Source organism: Vicugna pacos, chromosome 10, assembly GCF_048564905.1.
Source record: "Vicugna pacos chromosome 10, VicPac4, whole genome shotgun sequence".
Lineage (NCBI taxonomy): Eukaryota > Metazoa > Chordata > Mammalia > Artiodactyla > Camelidae > Vicugna > Vicugna pacos.
Window position 1 is genome coordinate 55,460,215 of NC_132996.1, and position 18,886 is coordinate 55,479,100.

At 40.6% G+C, this 18,886-nt stretch overlaps 1 protein-coding gene across 13 annotated transcripts in view; it reads right to left on the reverse strand.

Annotated features, from left to right (window-relative positions):
* LRRC4C (leucine rich repeat containing 4C) overlaps positions 1–18,886 on the reverse strand; it is a 1,285,379-nt gene that overhangs the window by 98,071 nt on the left and 1,168,422 nt on the right. The window lies entirely within an intron of this gene.

Consider the following 18,886-nt stretch of genomic DNA (forward strand, 5'->3'; position numbering starts at 1 on the left):
AATCTTTAAGCCCATAAATCTTTTGCAGGCGTTAGAAGACCATGCTTGATCCAGACCTTGGCTATCTTTCTATCCTCATCCATACTACCACCAACCTGGATTTTCTTTTGCAGTCTCTAGCCATACTGGACTTCAAAAAAATGCCTCATTTAATGCCATGACCTGTCCAAAATCAAGACCTTTACACATGCTGTTGCATCTGCTTGTAATGTTTGTTCTCTTTTCTGGGCTAATGCTCTCTCACTTTTCAGACTGCCACTTGATGATCAGTTTTCCATGACGGCCTGTCTTATAGCCCGTGCCAAAAGGGTTTGGTCCTAAGGATAGCAATTGATACTGCTCAGTCTTGGCATAGATCACATTTGAACTAAACAGTTAACTGGCATTATGTCTTCAATATTTACCTCTGCTAAATAGTAAACTCTAAGAAAGGACTGTTTCGTTTGGGTCACTAATATACCTTAGAGTGCATAGCACATAGCGTGTTCAACAAATATTGATCAGGTAATTAATGCGGATATTTAGAAAAGTTAAGATAGAGACTACAAGACCCAAACAGCTGATCTTTTGACAGAAAGGAAGCAAAAACAGTATTTTTTTAAAAGCAGAGAAAAGAATGAAACAGTCCGGCAGCCTACAGTAAGAACAATCCTCCAACATCAATAGTTTGAAAAGCTTCATGGACCATAATCCACTACAAGAAACAAAAGTATGATGACAAAGTTCCCGACTTACCAAAGAAATGTGAAATAGCACTTAGCACTCATTTTAAAATAAGAAAGGGAATTTAAAGTATAATTTTAGAGCAATTTTCATTACTCTAATTGTTAAAAAAAATGGGCTTGTATTTCAAAAGGTAATGTTCAGTTACTTAGAAAACTGATATGCATGTTATGCCTTATCTAACAATATTAAGTAAATGAATAATGAGAGCTAACAACCATCTGCTTCTGAGTGATAAACACTGCTCTAAGGACTTTAAATTTATACTCTCATTTAAGCCTCAGAGAAACTCTAGAAGATACATACTACTTACACCCTTATCTGAGAGATGCGGAAGCGGAGGCACAGAGAGTTCTAAGGCATTTGCTCAAGGTCACACCGCTGATAAGTAGAGGAAATAAGACTTAAGACAAAGCTATCTGACCTGGAGGAAGCTGTTTCTAACACCTGCTCAACGGCAGTCTCTGAGGGTCTCAAAAGACAATTCTAACTTTGACTATTTAACCAAAGTTTATCATTTCTTCAGCTAAAATTATTGATCATTGTCGAATTCCAGGGGATCATGCTAATCACTTTGTACGCATTCTCTCATTTAACCTTCAGAACAACCTGTAGGGTAAGAATTACCATGATTTCCAATTTGTAGGTAACTGAATGAAGGCTGAGAGAGCCTAAACTCCCAAAGCCAAGCCATGAGCCGAAACTGAAGCCCAGGTTCTACTGACTCCAAAGATTGAGCTCTTAATTACACGGGTTCACCTATCTAACAAGAAATGACTCTTTTATACAAGACCAACCTTGGTGCTACTGGTATTCTGGTCTTCATAATACTTGGGGCTTCCCTATGCACTGTAGGATGTTTGAACATTTCTAGCCTCGACCCCTCCTCCCGGTCATCACAACAGAATGTCTCTACACTTTGCCAACTGTCCCCCAGGTGAGGAGGCAAAAGTGCCCCTGGTTGAGGACTACTGTACTAGGTATTGGATTTTTGGTTATAGATACTTCCAGATAAACACTGAATGTACCCCTACTGCTTAAGGTATATCTCCAAACTTCATTCTAACTACCGTACTTTTGTTAAGTTATACTCCCTTTATGCAAGTTAAAATACACAGTTTAGGCTGAAGTTTTCTTTGGCTATATTTTGGTGTAGTGTATTATTGACACCTTTAGAAACTAACCAAATATCTTGTAGCAGGTCAAGGGTTGGCTAACTTTAAGTAGGTCAGACAGATACTTTCTGATCATGTGATGCTAGGCAATTTATGTAACATCTCTTAAGGCCCTTGTAAAGCGAGGCCAGTAAGAATACTTGCCTCTCATAAACACGCAGATTAAATGAAAAGATCCTGGTGAAACACTTAGCTTGATACTTGGATCATAATGAATGCCCAATGAATATGCACGATTATATTATTATCATTACTATTATTTGTGTGATTTTCATAGTTTGCCTTTTGAGTTTATCTTCAAAATCTCAAAAACTATACCTCCTCTCAAGATTCAATGAAAATACTTACTTAGAGGCCGTAACATATGTCTAAATGCTGAAGAATCAAATCCTTTATATGGATATAACTTAAATTCAATGGAAGTTGAAAATCAAGGCACAGAAAGCAATTGTTGAAACATCTGACAGTGAAAACCAAATACTTAAATCTATGATAAGGCACGTTACAGTTATAAATCAGATCCAAATAGTGAAAATTGCTCTCACCCTGAAAGAAACTTTCAGAAAATGGTATAGTTTTTTATTCTTGCATTCCTTACATATCGACATGACACTAATTTTTTAGCTCTTCACTGAGGATTTTTACGTAGAAGAGTTGTAACCCAAGCACCTGTACCCAACACAAAGAGAAAATACCTAGACACTCTGGCAACGTGACATTTTCAACCCAGCCCCATGGACCTGTTCACGCTCTCAAACCTAAACATAACTTGCGTGGCCTTATTTGTAGTTTTTATTCATTCACTCTGATTTTCCCACAAGGCATAGATCTCTCCCAATGCATAAGCTTTGCTGTTTGTATGGCTGAGGCCAGAAAAACCATCTCTGTATTTGACGATGCCCGTCGTAAGTGCTGAGGTGTTTATAAAGAACAAGTGGCCGACAAAGAGGGAGCTGTTCATTCTGCCCTCCGTGGCTCACGGTGGGCAAGGAAAATTTCCTGGATTCTGTTGAACCAACAGCTGCCATCAGGTCACTGGTTCCAGAAAGGAAGTCCTAAGACCCAGGCTTCATTTTTAAACACGGTTTGACCTCGACTGAAGAAAACAAAGTGGACAGGATGAGCACAAGAGAACACAAGGCATTTTTAAATCCCAAGTCGCTTATTTCAGATGAAAAAGGAACTCTCCAAAGAGAACAGCAGCTGCGGGCTTAAGGAGCTACCGGCCCTGCCAAATTGTAATACAGCCCTAAATACCCCCCTGTAATTATTGTTTTCCTCATATGATTACACAGCTCTCATAGGAGGTAACTTAAGATTTTTCATCTTTGTTCTCCCAGAACTTGTGGTCCCTCAACAGTGCCCACCAGGATCTATGAGTTCTTCCTTTTGGACTTAGAGAAGGCTACGTCCAGCCCCTCCCTGCCAGGGTCCTCACCGTTAGGTGGGGCCAGGTGACCTGGGACAAGTGGGTTGTAAATAGTATATGTGTCACTTTAGGGGAGGGGAGGCAGAGAAAATCCTCCCTGAGGACACTCCCATTCTCTTTTCCCCAGTGATAACAATCTGGAAGCCATGGGTTGAGAAGGGAAAGGCGTAAAATAGCCTGGTCTCCCCATCACGCGAGAGGGCGCCACCCTGGAGAACAGGCGGGCCCACGGTAACCTGAGCAAGCACAAAAAATAAACTTTTCTTGTGTTAATCCACTGGGACTTCAGGATGGATCTGCTACCACAGCAGAGTTCAGACAATCCTGACTAACACAACTCCCAAAACAGTAGGATGCAGTGGGTGCCTAATATGTAGCTATTTAAAGAAAAAAATGCGCAGAGCTGAGAAGGTATTTTACAAGTAATACCTAAGTCTAGATAGGGATTATAAAGAAAACACACACACAGACACACACACACAGACGCACATGGTCATCTTGATTTATTTGAAAAATCAATTTCTGCATATTAAGCATATACAGACTATATATCAAGGGACTAGACAGCTCTGGGGCCACGCAGCATGGTTCCTAATTGCTGACTAAGGGATAGACAGGTCATATTCAGGTCCAAAGATGATTACCACCACAGAGCAGCCCATATATGTTAGGTTCAAGGTTTGAAAATGGATAAAAGAAACCTGATTTAACATGGAGTCAGGAAGCCATGAAGGGAGAGCTCTCACACAGGTACTCCTCTGGTCTCAACTGACATGATCAGCAGGAAGAGAGAGACTGCTACCACTTGAGAGAAAGAAACCACAGCAACCCCAAATTCTCCTCCCCCAGCAAACTTCTGTTCAAAACAACCCTCCCCGATTTCTTCCCAGACCCAACAAAGGCTGGCCTCCCCTTTGTTTCTTCCAGTGTGTTTTGCCATAGTTTGCTTGTCCTGAATTGCAATTCATGTGCTGTTCCCAAACGAACTCATCTTTGCATAGTGGCAGTTGTCACTCATCTGGTTGGAAGGGAGTGAAACTGTAGCTTTTACTCAATCTCATTCTTTTTCTGCCTTTTAACTAAATGGTTTATCTCGGCAGAGTCCAAGCTGCTCCGTGAACAGAGAAGGATGGGCACTTTCACTGCAGCCACCAACCGTCCCATTTTGAGCCTGACGGCAGAGAGCAGTTAGAGATCCAGGTACTCGCTCAGCTCCGCTGGTGGGCACCTGCGTGACTTTCATCTCTAATTAGAACCTCCCTTCCTCTCTATCTGCCCAGTGGTAAAGCAGGCTTGACGACGTCCCCAACACAACGTCATGGCAAGGACAGAGCAGCACCACGTCTATAAGGGAACTAGCGAAGTCTTTGGTACATGTTGGCACCTAACATATGTTGGTTTTATTTCCTCATTCCTTTTCCATTATTCTCACATCCCTCTCTTTTACTCTCCCCTATAATTCCTTTTAGTGTCTTATTCGTATGTTTAAAGTCAAAAACAAAAGGGATGAATGCTAGATGATTGTCAAATTAACTCTCAGTAGGAAATATTTATGCCATTGATGTTTGGTTACTACCTGGCTTTGTAATGGACAGCAAGCTACAAGAACCAAAATAATGATGTCTCAGAGCACCAACATCGGAGTGCGAGAGGGAGAAGAGGGAAGTTAAAGAAGAAGCAATGACAGAACAAATGACAAAGGGTGCAAAGTAACCTGTAAAAAGCCACAGCTGAATGGACTTCAAAAAAAGAAATAAAAATCAGAGTCTCATAGAGTCAACCGTGTCTGGAGTCTCTTGGCTTTTAATTAATTCAGATACATTTAAAACGCATTTTTAGCACAGGTGGTACATCACTTTGCTTAGTGGAATGCAAAAGGATCTGAAGTTAATACAGTCGACCGCGGTATCTGTGCGGAGATTGGTTTCCAGGACACCCACAGATCCCCCAATCCTCAGATGCTCAAGTCCTTTCTGTAAAATGGCATAGTGTTTACATATAACCTACCCACATCCTCCCATATACTTTAAATCATCTCTAGATTACTTATAATCCCTATTACAAGTTAAGTGCTCTGTAAACAGCTGTGAAGACAATGTAAATACTATGTGAATAGCTACCAGCATGGTAAATTCAAGGTTTACTTTTTGAAACTTTCCAGAATTTTTTTTTTCCTGAATATTTTTGATCCATGGTTGGTTGAGTCTTCGGATGTGGACCCTGCAGATATAGAGGGCCAACTGCATAATAGCACAAGCTTCACTTCGTTCATCTGCGCTCTTAAGAGAATATTGTCCATGGGTGGGCAATACAGAAGACGGAACGATGTTTTCAAATACTTTCTTGGTTCTCTAAGCCAGTCTCAGCCAACACATTCAATATCCAGTAAGAACAAGTGGGCACTGCTTTATCCAACTATTTCTTGACATGTTCTTGATTACCTCTGATTTTTTAATGTACTTCGCCTCCTGGCAATGACCCCAAACTTGCTCTTGGATTTGATAATGACTAATGTCCTTTGATTATCCTCACTTCTGTCTGCACTTAATCCTTAGACTGCATGGACTACAGAAATCCCAGATGGTACCCCAGTACCCCACCCAGCCAATGGCACCCGGCAAGGCAATCAGCAACCAGAGGAGGGTTCCAGAATTATTATTTTTTTAAATGTCTAAGTGCCATCATATCAAACAGATATAAAAAGGCTTCTTCTTTACAACCAACCAACACTGCAAAGTAACCATCACGGCAAAGTTCATTTAAAAAGGAATTTTAATTCACACAAGTTAGGGAAATGAACATCCTTATCCCATGGGAGTGTCAGGGTTGTAAAGGAGGATCACCGAATGGGTAAATGGCTGACCATGAAAACACACTTCTAAGGCAGTTTGAAAATATTTCCCTCTCCCGTCCCTGATTGATGTACCTTCTGAAGTGCTGTGTCCTATATGCTAAGGACAGGTGTTTGTATATAAGGTGATCCTTTTTCCTGCAGATTCCAATGAACTAGGCCCAGAGAGGCAAAAAAAAAAAAAATCAAAATTTGAGAGAAGCAACAGCAAAAACACCATCCGGACAGGTCCTCCCTCACCTCCAACAATCCCACTCAAGCTCTAGGAGTTAGCCTGAATTCCAAAGAATGATATTTTAATCTCAGCACTGTGTTAGTCAAATGACACTAACCTATGTCTCTTGGCTCGAGCTCTCTATTTATATGCCTGCAATACAACAAAGACTTTGCCTCCAGCTGTCTTCTGGCCTCCATGTGCAAATGACCATGTTCCAAATTCTTCCCCCTTCGCAAAGTCTTCCTAACTCCCTCCCCAGCAGAGCTGATTTCTATATTTTTTTCAGATCTCTAACACGATACTTCCAGAGCTAGATTTTTTTTTAGACACAGCCTGCTTTGTATTGGGTTGGCGTGTCTGTCTGTCACTCATGTCAGTTTGTCTAAATGCAAACTGAGAATCCCTGGGACCGCCTCTTGTGATCTTTATGTCCCTGCCAGTGGTCCGCTCCTTTGTAACCTAGGACTTAGTCAATGTGTATCGAATGGAAGGGAGAATATCAAAAAACGAGGGACATCACACACGGTTCCTTCCTCTTTCATTTTTATCTTGGAGAAGTGAGTCACCCAGCTCAGCGTAAATATGCAACATCCCAAGGGAGAGTAGATGGCTCAGACAACCAATGGCATGTCCAAAATTCTTCAGGCAGGATTCAGTGGCCTCTATGAGATAAGGCCTGCTAAAGAAGCAAAAAAGAACTCCACCGCCTTCCTAATGTGTTGGCTCCCAAGATCTTCCTTATTCCTAATTGTGTTGTGTCTAAACCTCTCTCTAGCTGCCATCTTTCCACTAGAAAGCCCAGCCAAGAGAAGCAGAATGCTTTATCAACACTTAATAATAAAACCAGACAGTGCAGAAAGCTCCTACACTGTGTGGCAAGGGCCGGGGTGGGTGGGTGCCTTAACCAGGCTGGATGGTATTCCCTTGAGAGCCGAAATCCCAACAAACATGTTAACAAATTGACTTCTTTTCCGGTGAGACACCTAGCTTACTTTCGGCCACGCCTCTTAATCTGATGGAGCAGGATATTGCTACTCAAAGTACTGGAGACCAGCAGCAGCAGCAGCTGCATCAGATGGAAGAATTTCAGAAAAGCAGACTTTCAGACCTAAACCTACAGAATCAGACTTTGCATTTAACAGTATCCTCAAGCAACTCAAATGTATGTAACATTTTCAGAAGCTGAGCACTGGATACTCCAGCAGCGATATTTCATTTGCATCCTGGTAGTCTCTTTGTTCTAAGCCATGAGTTTTATTGTAAAAGTAAAGTATTTGCTTCTCTCACGCTCTCCTTCTCTACCCCTTACTGTTTTCTATATATTTATCCATTTGCTTTAATGTGCAGCATAAAAAAAAGACTTCTATCATGCTTTATTGTACACATTTCTTTCATATACATTATCTCATTTGATCCTTATAATATCCCTGAAAACACTACTATATATAACTTAACAAATGCCATCTAGGTAATAAGTATCTGAAAACGACATGAATAATGGTATAAAGATGCTTCCCTCATAACTAACAAATTCTTCTAATCTCAGAATTCTCTGCATTATAAGCTGTACTTCAGAAATAAATTAAGTTCACATATTTAACAGAGGGGGACGGATATTTAAGGTACCTGACGGGGAATCTGAAAAGACTAGAAAGACTTGCATTATGAATTTAGGGGAAAGAAACGGAAAAGGGATATTAAGTTTCATGGGCCTCCTACACACGCACCCCCTCCTCCATAATCCAGAGAGACAATGACTTGAAACCCCAGGTTTATTTCACTCTTGCCACCCCTAGAACCCAGCCAGCTTATTTCATACAGAGACACCAAACATGCACACTCTTGATGAAAGCTTTTACAGCTGCCATTACATAACGGACTTGCTGTCAATTTTTCTAAAATGTGTCCACTGAAGAAATGAGAGAGAAAAAAAGCCAATCCTTGTTCATAAACAATAGTTTTCAACAAATTAAAAGCAGACTTAGGCATTGTTATCCTGTACGGCAGGACCTCTTCAGCATCCTTACTCTTTCATGTGACCTGAACTTTTCAGCCGTGAGTAAAACATAAGGCAGTATTAATAAAGAAACATGTATTATTAGTTCTATTAAGCAGCTGTTTGTAGTGTTAGAACACAACAGAGTAACTTATCAACCATACTCACAACCAGGGTACGTTTTCAAAATGTGGAATTCAAATCTACGCCCTATACTGAGTTAAGGATCCGCACACAATGCAAAATACTGACTAGGACTTTAGCCTGCATCAGGATGCTTAAACACTGTCGTTTAGACACCCCCAAATGCATCATTTTTATAAGAGCTTCTTGCTTGTTGCAAACTGGAACTCACACTGGTAGTTCGGAGTTTAAAGTTAAAAATCCTATCAGTAGAATATTAGAATAAGAAGGGATTTTAGACAGTGTAGACCTACACCTCACTTCCATTTTATAGATTTGGGAAGAGAAGCCCAGCGAGGCCACGTAACTGACCGTGAGCTCCACGGCGGTCTGTCACGGACTAGCTGAGTAACTCTGGGTAAGGCCCCTCTCTCTCAGCCTCAGTTTCGTGACCTGCAAAATGAGGTGATTGGACTCGGTGATATAGGATCCCAGACAGCTGGAAAGTGCCATTATTCCTGCAAGATGAGGAGCCACATCCTAGGGCATCTCCCCCTCCAAAAGCAATGCACAAGCAGATGAAAAGGTATTTAAGTGGCCCCTGGCACTGCTGGTGTTCCAGCTGACTGACACCGTATCTCAGCTTGAGACTTCAGAACCTGGGAGGATGCCACGGCCACCAGAGTCAGATCAGGAGAGAACGGCTGTTGGCATATTCTTTGCCTGAGGGATGTTGCAACTGAAAACCAGTCTGGAGTGATGGTGAATCCTCTCCTCCCCCTTCCGAGGATCTGGAGACTCCCTCTGTCTGGGCTTTGCCTCAGGGATTTCTCCTCAAGGTTCCTTGGAGCCCTGGGAACCCAGCCCTTGACCCAACCCCAGGCAAAGACGCATTTCCTCCTGAAGACTCCCCACCCGGACGGACAAGTCACTCAAAAGCAGCCTTAAAAGGTACTCCAGGCTCCAGGGAGCTGCACATTTTACCATCTTCGAATCAGCCGTCTGGCCTTGTCCAGTCCGTAGCGAAACCTTTTTATTTTACTACACTTTTATCATGTTAATAAAGAGTTGGTATGCTTAGTGAAAAAGGCGAATTCAAGCCTTTGAACGGAGGACCTGTCACGATCAATGGTCAGCCTTTCGCTACATTCACTTATTTTCCATTCCTCATTCATCTAGGGTGGGATCATGGAAATAGCTTCTGTTTACTTTTATAAATGAGTTTCCACCCTTCCCTTTTTCTTTTTATCCTTACTATTTTCTCGTGAGCAATCAGAAAGTCGGGCCATGGTTTAGAATTTTTAAAGGACACTGAATACAACAACAAGGCAGGACCCGGATATTCTGTATGCGAAAGTGGGCACTGCCAATGCCCCATCAGTTAAGTCAATCACTAAATCAAAGTTTAATTGATTGGGCTCAATTTAATGACGTACCCCAGTGAACCTGAAACACTGCGTCCCGTCAGCAGCAACACATTTAAGGAAAGTCCAAATAATTGTATACAGGATGCGGTCAGCCAAGAGAATAAGAATTCCATAAACCCTGTCTCATCCAATAAGCATCTATCACTATTATTATTATCACCTGTCATTTGTAGAGTGCTTATTACGTGTTGGTCACTTTCCTAAACACTTGGCGTAAGTGCGCAGTTCTAACCTCACAGCAACACTGGGATGTTAACCCCTTGAGAAGGCTTGGTGGTGAGAAGAAGCCGAATAGTGGCCTCAGAGAAGGGTTAGCTTGTTGAAAAACATGCTCAGGCACTTTTAATTGGCTCCACCGGCTCTATTAGGCAAAACCAAGAAGGGAAGGTAGAGGGAAATGTGCTTTGGCTCAAGTCCCACCTATAGGCACTGAACAGTGGACAGTCCCTGCCTGCAGGGAGCCTGTTTATTGGTAAAGGTACTCAGCATAAGGGTTCTGGGCCCAGCTCCCGAGGATGCTACAGAAAGGGATGCTGGCAATGGGTGTAAGGACTGGAGGAGCTCTGAGGACCTGCCAGCTCTGGAATTCTGGGTAAAAGTAATACTGTGAACCTTGAGAGCATAGCTGTACAAGTGAATGAATGAACCAATACACAGATGAACAATCTTAGAAACATAAACGTGTATGTGTCTCGGTTATCACACTCACATTCTACTATTGTGTGAAATCTGTGCGTGTCCTTTCATTTTCATTCCTATTAGACTGTAAGTTGACCGAATCTTGCTTCACCACATACTAAGTATTAACCTTGGGAAAAGTGCTCATTTTTCTCTTCTGCAATGATGGGAGCTGGCATGCAGGGTTGTCATGAGGAATACATTAGAATCCATATTTAAAGGATTTAGCCCAGTGCCTGGTGCGAGCAAGCAACAAATAAAATTAAATAGAGCTTTTAATTAGTATTAATATCACCACTGTTATTTGCTACTGTTATTATTGTGAGTATTACTAAGCCACAGATAAGTGTCTTAGAGTCAGCATCTTTGACTTTAGAGTTTAATTAACACCAACCAATAGCCATCTTTACATTCCAACAGATCCATCCAAACAGCAAAGTTTTACCTTCCAACCTGCCAATCTAAATTGTCTGAGGAGAGGGAAACAAGCCCATGCTACCCAAAAGTCTATCAAAAAAGCAATCCGATAAAATGCTTTCTGCACTCTTAAATAAAAGGAGAATATGGAGTAAGGAAAAGAGAAAAAATAAAATATTTTATTCTGTGCTGTTAAAAATATTATTCGTTGAAGCTTCTGGTATGGATGACAAATGAACATACATTTCTTTTTATCTGTAGTGAAGGACCTGTTATATGCCTTTGCAATTAAGAAAAGTCTCCAATATTGTTATGAAATCAATGCCACATTCATTTGAATGTGGCTTCTGGAATAGCAGGACCTCTTGTTCATTCTCTATGGTACTACAGTAACAGCTGGATGGTTTTTTAACTCTTACGTATTCAAGCTGATTTAAAAAGGCAAATTTCCACCAATATTTTCCATACAGTTTTAGTGTGGAGCTCTTCTTTTTAAAGAATATCTTAGTCCAACATAAACTAAGGCACTTTACATATCTATCATTGGCTAAAGAAGTATTTCATTCTTCCTGGAATGTACTTCAGTAATTCCAGGAGTCTGAAGAGTAGGTAGAAAAGCATCCTTCAACTAGGAAACACCTTGTATTACTGATGAGAAAAATGAGTGATTTGATCATGTCCCACAGCGACTTAATGGCAAAAGTCAGCATTCATGATTCCTGCATTTATTCAGCCCATGTTCATTGAGAGCCGTGCACATGCTCATTGTGTGCTAGGCTGCCTATATATACCACGCATATGATTTTTTAAGGTCATTCAATTTCCATTTGACAACTATTCTTTTAATATCTACTACATGCAGACACTGTGTTTGGCACAGTGTATTAAGAGTTGCTATCTGTCACAAGCATTTTAAATGCTAGTTGGGAATGCACCAACTACCTAAATAGTTACAGTAACTGATAGACTGTAGTTAATATCATAATAAAGAAGAAAAATTTGCTAGAGGAAAAAGAAAAAAGAAATGAATAGAGTTGGTCCATACTTTTTCCCCAGACATCAAATACTCAATATTACTTTGTTTTTGGTTAACTCTGCAGACTTTTGATTTAGTACTTAATCTCCATGGTGATTAAGGGATGTGGAAAATGATAACATTGGCATTTCATTTAGATGCTTCTGTGAGGTGACATGTATGACAGATTCATTCTTCTAACTTAACTGTGATGAAAATCATCTCATCTCCCATTAGTAGGAGAAATATGAACAGAAGCATGTGGTTTCCCTCACCACTAATATTTGTACCGGAGGGAAAGATATTAACTAAAAGAAACTGAACGCTATCTTCTGATTTTTTAACGATCCTCGTTTGAACCCTCAAATCACTGCTTACATAACAGGCTATAAGTAGCAGTATCATATTTTGATTTCTACCTTTTTTGGATGATAGAAGCAGCTAATTCTTTTTTTTTTCTCTTAAGTGGGGGAGGTAATTTTTTTTTTTAGGTTTATTTATTTATTTATTTTAAACAGAAGTCCTGGGAATTGAACCCAGGACCTTGTGCATACTAGGCATGCACTCCACCACTGAGCCGTACCCTCCCCCAAGAGAAGTAGCTCATTCTTTAATAATAAAATTCACCATTCCATGAAATTTGAAACTAAAATATAAACATTAGAAATAAAAGGCATGTATGTGAACATATATGTGTCATATATATATATATATATATATATATATATATATATATATATATAAATATATTCATTCCAGTATTTATGCTCACAGGAAACAGAAAATAATTTGTTTACTATTCCTGCCATGACTTATCTGGAATCTAAGCATCTTTATACACAGCAGCAAAGAGGAATAATACAACCTGCTGAGCAGGAGATAAAGTGACACCATTTCCCCAGGTAGAGTTTATGGTTATCTTTTAATCACTCAAGGTTCTGAATTTTTCTTTAGTTGAAACTAATCTTGCTTGCTTTCAACCTTACACTCCTGTCCCTCGAATCCTATAACTCCTTCCTTTTTGTAAAACTAATTTAAACATTGCCCTTTTTAAATCACCATGTGTGCTGTCAGCATCAACATTTCAAAAACATCTGCGTACCCACTGTCTGTACCACACTTGTTTCATTTTGTTAATTGAAAGGTTCTTAAACCACCTCATTATCTGCCCGTAGCACTCAGCATTTTCCTGCTATAAAGCTACCCTTTGCGGAGTGTTCTCTGTCAACCAGGAAGGCTAGAATCGTACTTAAGGTCCCCATGTTTTCACACCACAATGGGGGGAAGAGAAAGGAACTGATACTGAATCCCTACTACAGGTCAGGCTGTAAATGGTATGGTATTTCATCTTCAAAACAACCGTATGATATAGATACCATTACATGCATTTGAAGAAGAAAATGGGAGCAAAGAGAAATTCTTCCCATGAGAGTAAGTTCTGGAAGGGAGGCTCCCACACTCCGGGCCACCACACAGTACCATTAGTACTACAGAAACACTGCCTGAGTCTCTGATCTTTTTTTTTTTTTTCCATCAGAGAGCCTTTGAAGGCCTTCATATTCTGGGTTTTCCAGATACAGCAATCATGTTATCTCCTAAATGGTTCTAAGCCGTGTAAAGCCCTTTTCCAAAGTTCATGTCCTAGAAAGGTTTGGAAGAGAGGAAGACTTAGCGGTCAGTCTGTAAACACAGTGACTGCTCTAGGGGGACATTAAAGCCAGGATACCAGGAAAGTTTCCTCCCACTAGTGGAAAATGATTTTTGTCTTTTCTTAGGAGGTTTTGCATATGTAGCAAACAAACAAACAAACAGAACAGAAACCCTCCCACATACAGTAGGTCATTTCACTGATTTGCATATATCCGTGAATCAAAGTCTGCCTCAGTGGTACCCGCGTACGGTAAAAGCACTGAGGCATGATTAGTTTTCTGTGATTTTCTCAACTTTGCACCTCTACCCAGAATGCTCTCTGCCTTTCCTAGGGAAGCCATTCTTCATTGTTTTGTGCCAAGCACCAAAGTCACTTCTTCCACAAAGCTTTTTCCAACATCTCCCCACCCCTAGTTCTCCTTCCTTTGAGTTCCCCCTGCACTTCCTTCATGTCTCTAAATAGCACTTCTCATGGTGTATTATATACTTCTCTACCCTACAGACAAGGTGTTTCAACCCAGCACTGCTGCCTTTTGGGGTTATATAATTATCACTGTTTTCTTTACAGGGCTGCCCTGGGAATTGCAGGATGTTTAGCAGCATCCTGGGACTCGACCCACTGAATGCCAGTAGCATCTCCCCTTCAACTGTGACAACCAAATATGTCTCTAGATAGTGTCAAGTGTCCCCTGAGTGGTGGCAGTTTACATCCACTGCTTTAGATCATGGGGACCACATGAGCAGTGATTGTGCTTTTTTTTTTTCATCCTTATATACCCAGGAGTGTTAGGCTCATGGAAAGAGGTAATTAAAATGAGTCTCATTTCCCAATGGCTGTATACTGTATTATAAAATGCACTGAATTCACACTTCATCCAAAAGTGAAACAAAAGTGACTGCTAAATGACACTCTAGAGTCAAAGAAAGTGAGATCAAAAGTCATTGGATGTCAAAGTGGGAAAAAAATACTTTCCTCTATATTTAAGAAATAAAAAGTATATATATATATATACACACACACACACACACACATATATAAAGCAATTATATACACGAAATATATTGTATATGTGTGTACACACACACACACACATTTAATGAACTTTCCTGGAAAACTGCATTCAGAAAACTAGATAAAAGTAATCTGATACCTCTAAATACATCATATCTAGAATGCTTTGTTCACTAAAATGTACAGTGAATCTCTAGCTTTTTATTTTTTCCTCACAGATCCAGTCACAAAAAAAGTGAGGCTTATTTTGAAATTTCAAAATCAGAGGGACCTGATTAAATAAAACAGCACAGACGGTATGATATTGCCTTTTTTCCTGACAAGATATTCATCCCTTCCCAATTTAGTGGAAAACATTTTAAAGTTATCCAACTTTGCTTATTCTGTAGAATAGTTAACCACTTATTTGGACTGAAAACAAAACAAAACAAACAAACAAAAAACCACTGTGATCTGAACACCAACTTGTGATGAAAGACTTTTTCTCACCTCAGAAGTGAATCGGCCCTGCATATCTTTATTTCCTGAGCTGAGGTTTTACTTAAAGTTCTAAACGGGAGATAGGTTTGTCTTTTCAGGTTTGGGTAGTTTAAAATCGACCAAAATCAGATAATCTCATTGGGATACTGCAGGCAGTAGTGATGCATTTGGCGAGTCAGTAATCTTTGCAGGAACGAAGCATAAACACAAGAAAAGACCAGAGGTCACTCAACAGGCATGATCTCTTACAAACTGTAGAATGCGAGCATTCTGGTGGTCACACTTTATTGGTTATCTCTTTTTGGTTTTAGATATATTCATTATTCTTTTCATTATAATACTATGAAATAGTGATTATTCTTGCTCCTATAAAGAGGAAGTAACTAAATACCAGGACAATTAAAAAATTACATGATGTCATTTAACTACACAATGCGTGAAGCAAAATTCACCCCGCGGTTCTTCTCTGATACAGACAGCAAGCCCCTCAGAGCGCCCAGCAGTCACTTCTGCAACCAACCCTCCTCCCAAAAGCAGCCACCTTCTCCCTCAAACTTAGCACCAGAGACATTTTCAAACCGCCTCAGTCCCTCGCCTCCTGGGCTGCCATCAGCCCCCCGCCCCGCAAGGCACGCAGAAAAGAAAGTTGAAGGAACCGAACTGCAAGGAAACGTGTATTTATAGAACAGTTTAATTCAGAGGCTGAGGGGCCTGAATACCTGACGTAAGAAACAAACAATCTGCACTTTCAGCTCCTCACTTTACACCAACTGGTCTCCTTTTCTTTGATTGTAGTTTAAAGAAATTCCTGAGCTCCAATAAGTTACTTGACTTTAAAAGAACTTATGTCACACCTTACACAGATTTCAGTTCTCAGGATGCTTCGACAAATAAGTCATTTCCCGATGTTCTCACTGCAGCATTGTGTGCTGTGAGTCAGCAGAGACCACCTGCTCGTCGGGGCCCCTGTTTGTAGATGCATTTTGGAAGCCCCCTTCGGTGTTCAGGGTTACGAGGCTTGTTTGGCATCTGGTTCCAACCAGCTTCTAACCAGCAACCTGAACTCAGCTTCTCTGAGCTTCAAGGGATCATTTATACTTAAATTCAACCTATTATCTCTATATACCTATATATATCCTTATCTCTCTCTATTTTGTGAAAGCAGAAGACTCAAGTGCAATGTTATAGGTTAAAGCATTGTGTAAACCACAAAACATTATTCAAATCTAGTGATGAAGCAATTGTACACACACGTGCGCACACACACCGCACACACACACGCACACAGTGTCCCAGGGAACAGATAGCTCCAGTATTGATAATGGATCTATAGATATTAAACCTATAGATACAGACTGACTCCATTTTATCCTGATTGGGGTGTGACAAGGTCAAGGATTGATTTAGGTTTCCAGGAGGAGGCAAAAAGTAAAAATGCTCTTTCTGAACATTTTTACTACATTTTGCTCTCACTCAGGGTTTCCGTGTGGAGTGGGAATGGTTTAAAATCCACAGGCTGGCAAAGATAAAACAGCCCAGTTCATAAATGTGTGCCCAGGATTCATTGTACTTGTCCGTATGATCTTAATATATGAAATGGAAAGCCCCTAAATGATTGCAGCAGATAACATATGACTAATGAAAGTAAAGCAATCAAAACTTTCTGTCATCCATATATTAAAAGATATGGCATATTTTATGTTTATTCACACAAACAATGTTTTAGTGGAGCACTTTTATATAGATGTATCACTGCACAGAACATCAGTACTTTCTTTTTGAGAAACAGAGACTTCAGACTCATCTTCCTAGACCTTAAGTGTCTCTCTCTGCTACTAAATGAAGTGTTTGCCCAAACACTTTAATGATGGCTGGATAAAAGTTTAGAGTTGTCCCTGACCCTGGAGAGAAAAGAATTTTGAATCGGAAGAAATTTCACTTAATCCTCAGGTACGTAAAATGCTACTTGGTGTTTATATACAAATCCTAAATACCTTCGTTTTGGTTGCAGAAGCATTCCGTGCCAAAATTCCAAGTTACCATTCACCTAATTTCTCAAGCTACGTGTTTATGTTCAAATATCCAAGGCTACTTCTGGACTAGGAAGCTCAAAAAGAGTTGTCAACACTTTTAAGTCTCTGCAATACATTTGGCTTTGTGATGGTATTATCAGAAAACAGAGGTACATGAGAGCACAATTCCTTGCCTGGGCTGGCAAGGAGACATTCCTAACCCACTGTTTGTTTGCTTGCTTACTTGGTGTTTTTGGCTGAATACCAAACAAAGAAGCAGGTGGGGATACAGAGCTGGTGCTGAATCAGATAAATCTTATTTTGCATCCCAGATATGATGCTTTCTACCTGCGGAAAATAAGGCATTACTTAATCTCTGTAAAGCTCAGTTATCTGTACAATAAGAGTAACAGTAACCATCTCCAAATATACTCACGATGATTAAATAAGATTACCAACGTAAGTGATGGCCCCTGTTGGCCTGTTCTGACTTCTCTTCAAAGGATCAGGGTGGACATGGTTTGTCCTAAATAAGGAAAGTGATGCCTTACATGATAATGAGTTTACTCCCACCCTAGAACTTTTTATAGTAGTAAGTCATGCCCTTTCCCTCACATGTTAATCCTCAAAGCAGATTATCAAACTGTAGGACGAGTTCAAATTTTCTGGACCGTATTTTTAAGACAGACAGAGAAAATCAGCAGTCCGGTGAGCAAGCCGAATGTCAGGTCCCCATCTTTTCTGATCTTCTCTGTTTCACAGGTGGCTTCGTTCTTGGTTGTATTCTCAGATGCTGAGACAGGAAGGAAGGGGGCAGGGCACAGCCATTAAAAGAATGACACAGCAGTTAGCACCAAGATGGCAGAAAAATCAGCTCCCAATGGACCTTGAGGCTCAAGATGGTGGGAGACGTGACATCCAGGAGAACTGGGGCTTCATTACAGGCTCACTGTAATGTATCAGCTGCTATACGGCACTCTCACAGGTGCCGTGACAGTTCCGAGGCTGACCATAAAAGGTCAGAAAGTGGGCGGTGGCTCAGTTCTTGGGACTCTCCACCCTTTCCCCAAAGTAGTTGGAATAATCCTCCCACTTGTTAGCATGTGAAATAACTGAGCTCATAAAAACCAGCAACACTGCACCCTATGGCCTCTCCCTCCCTCACCTTCCGAGATGGCCTGCACTCTGTCTATGGAGTGTGTATCTACTGTTACTTCAACCACAGCCCCCAACCTCATGGCCTCTCTGGCCTTCTGAGACGGCCTACATTTGGTATATGGAGTGTACACCTCTCTGAATAAATCTACTTTACTCAACTATGGCTTGCTGTTGAGTTCTTTCCTATATGAAGCCAAGGACCCTCATAGCCCAGGGACTTGACTGGGACTTGAGACATGGCCATCCTCTTGCACCCCCCATTTTTTCCTGTATCAGTACAAGCGCCTATGTTGCTAGTCCCCAAACGGCCAAAGCCTCACACTGTCAAGAAAAAAATTCATCTTTTCATTCTAACTTCTACTCAAAAGATCTGTCATCTGTCAGTGAAACACAATGAGGATAGTTGTTTACACTTTAGTCAAAATGAGTATTTGAAAATAGCTTTTGATGGATGTTAGGGAAAAGAGCACAAGAGCCCAGAAAGTCTGAATGAAGCACATGTGAGGCCATGCACTGGGAGTGA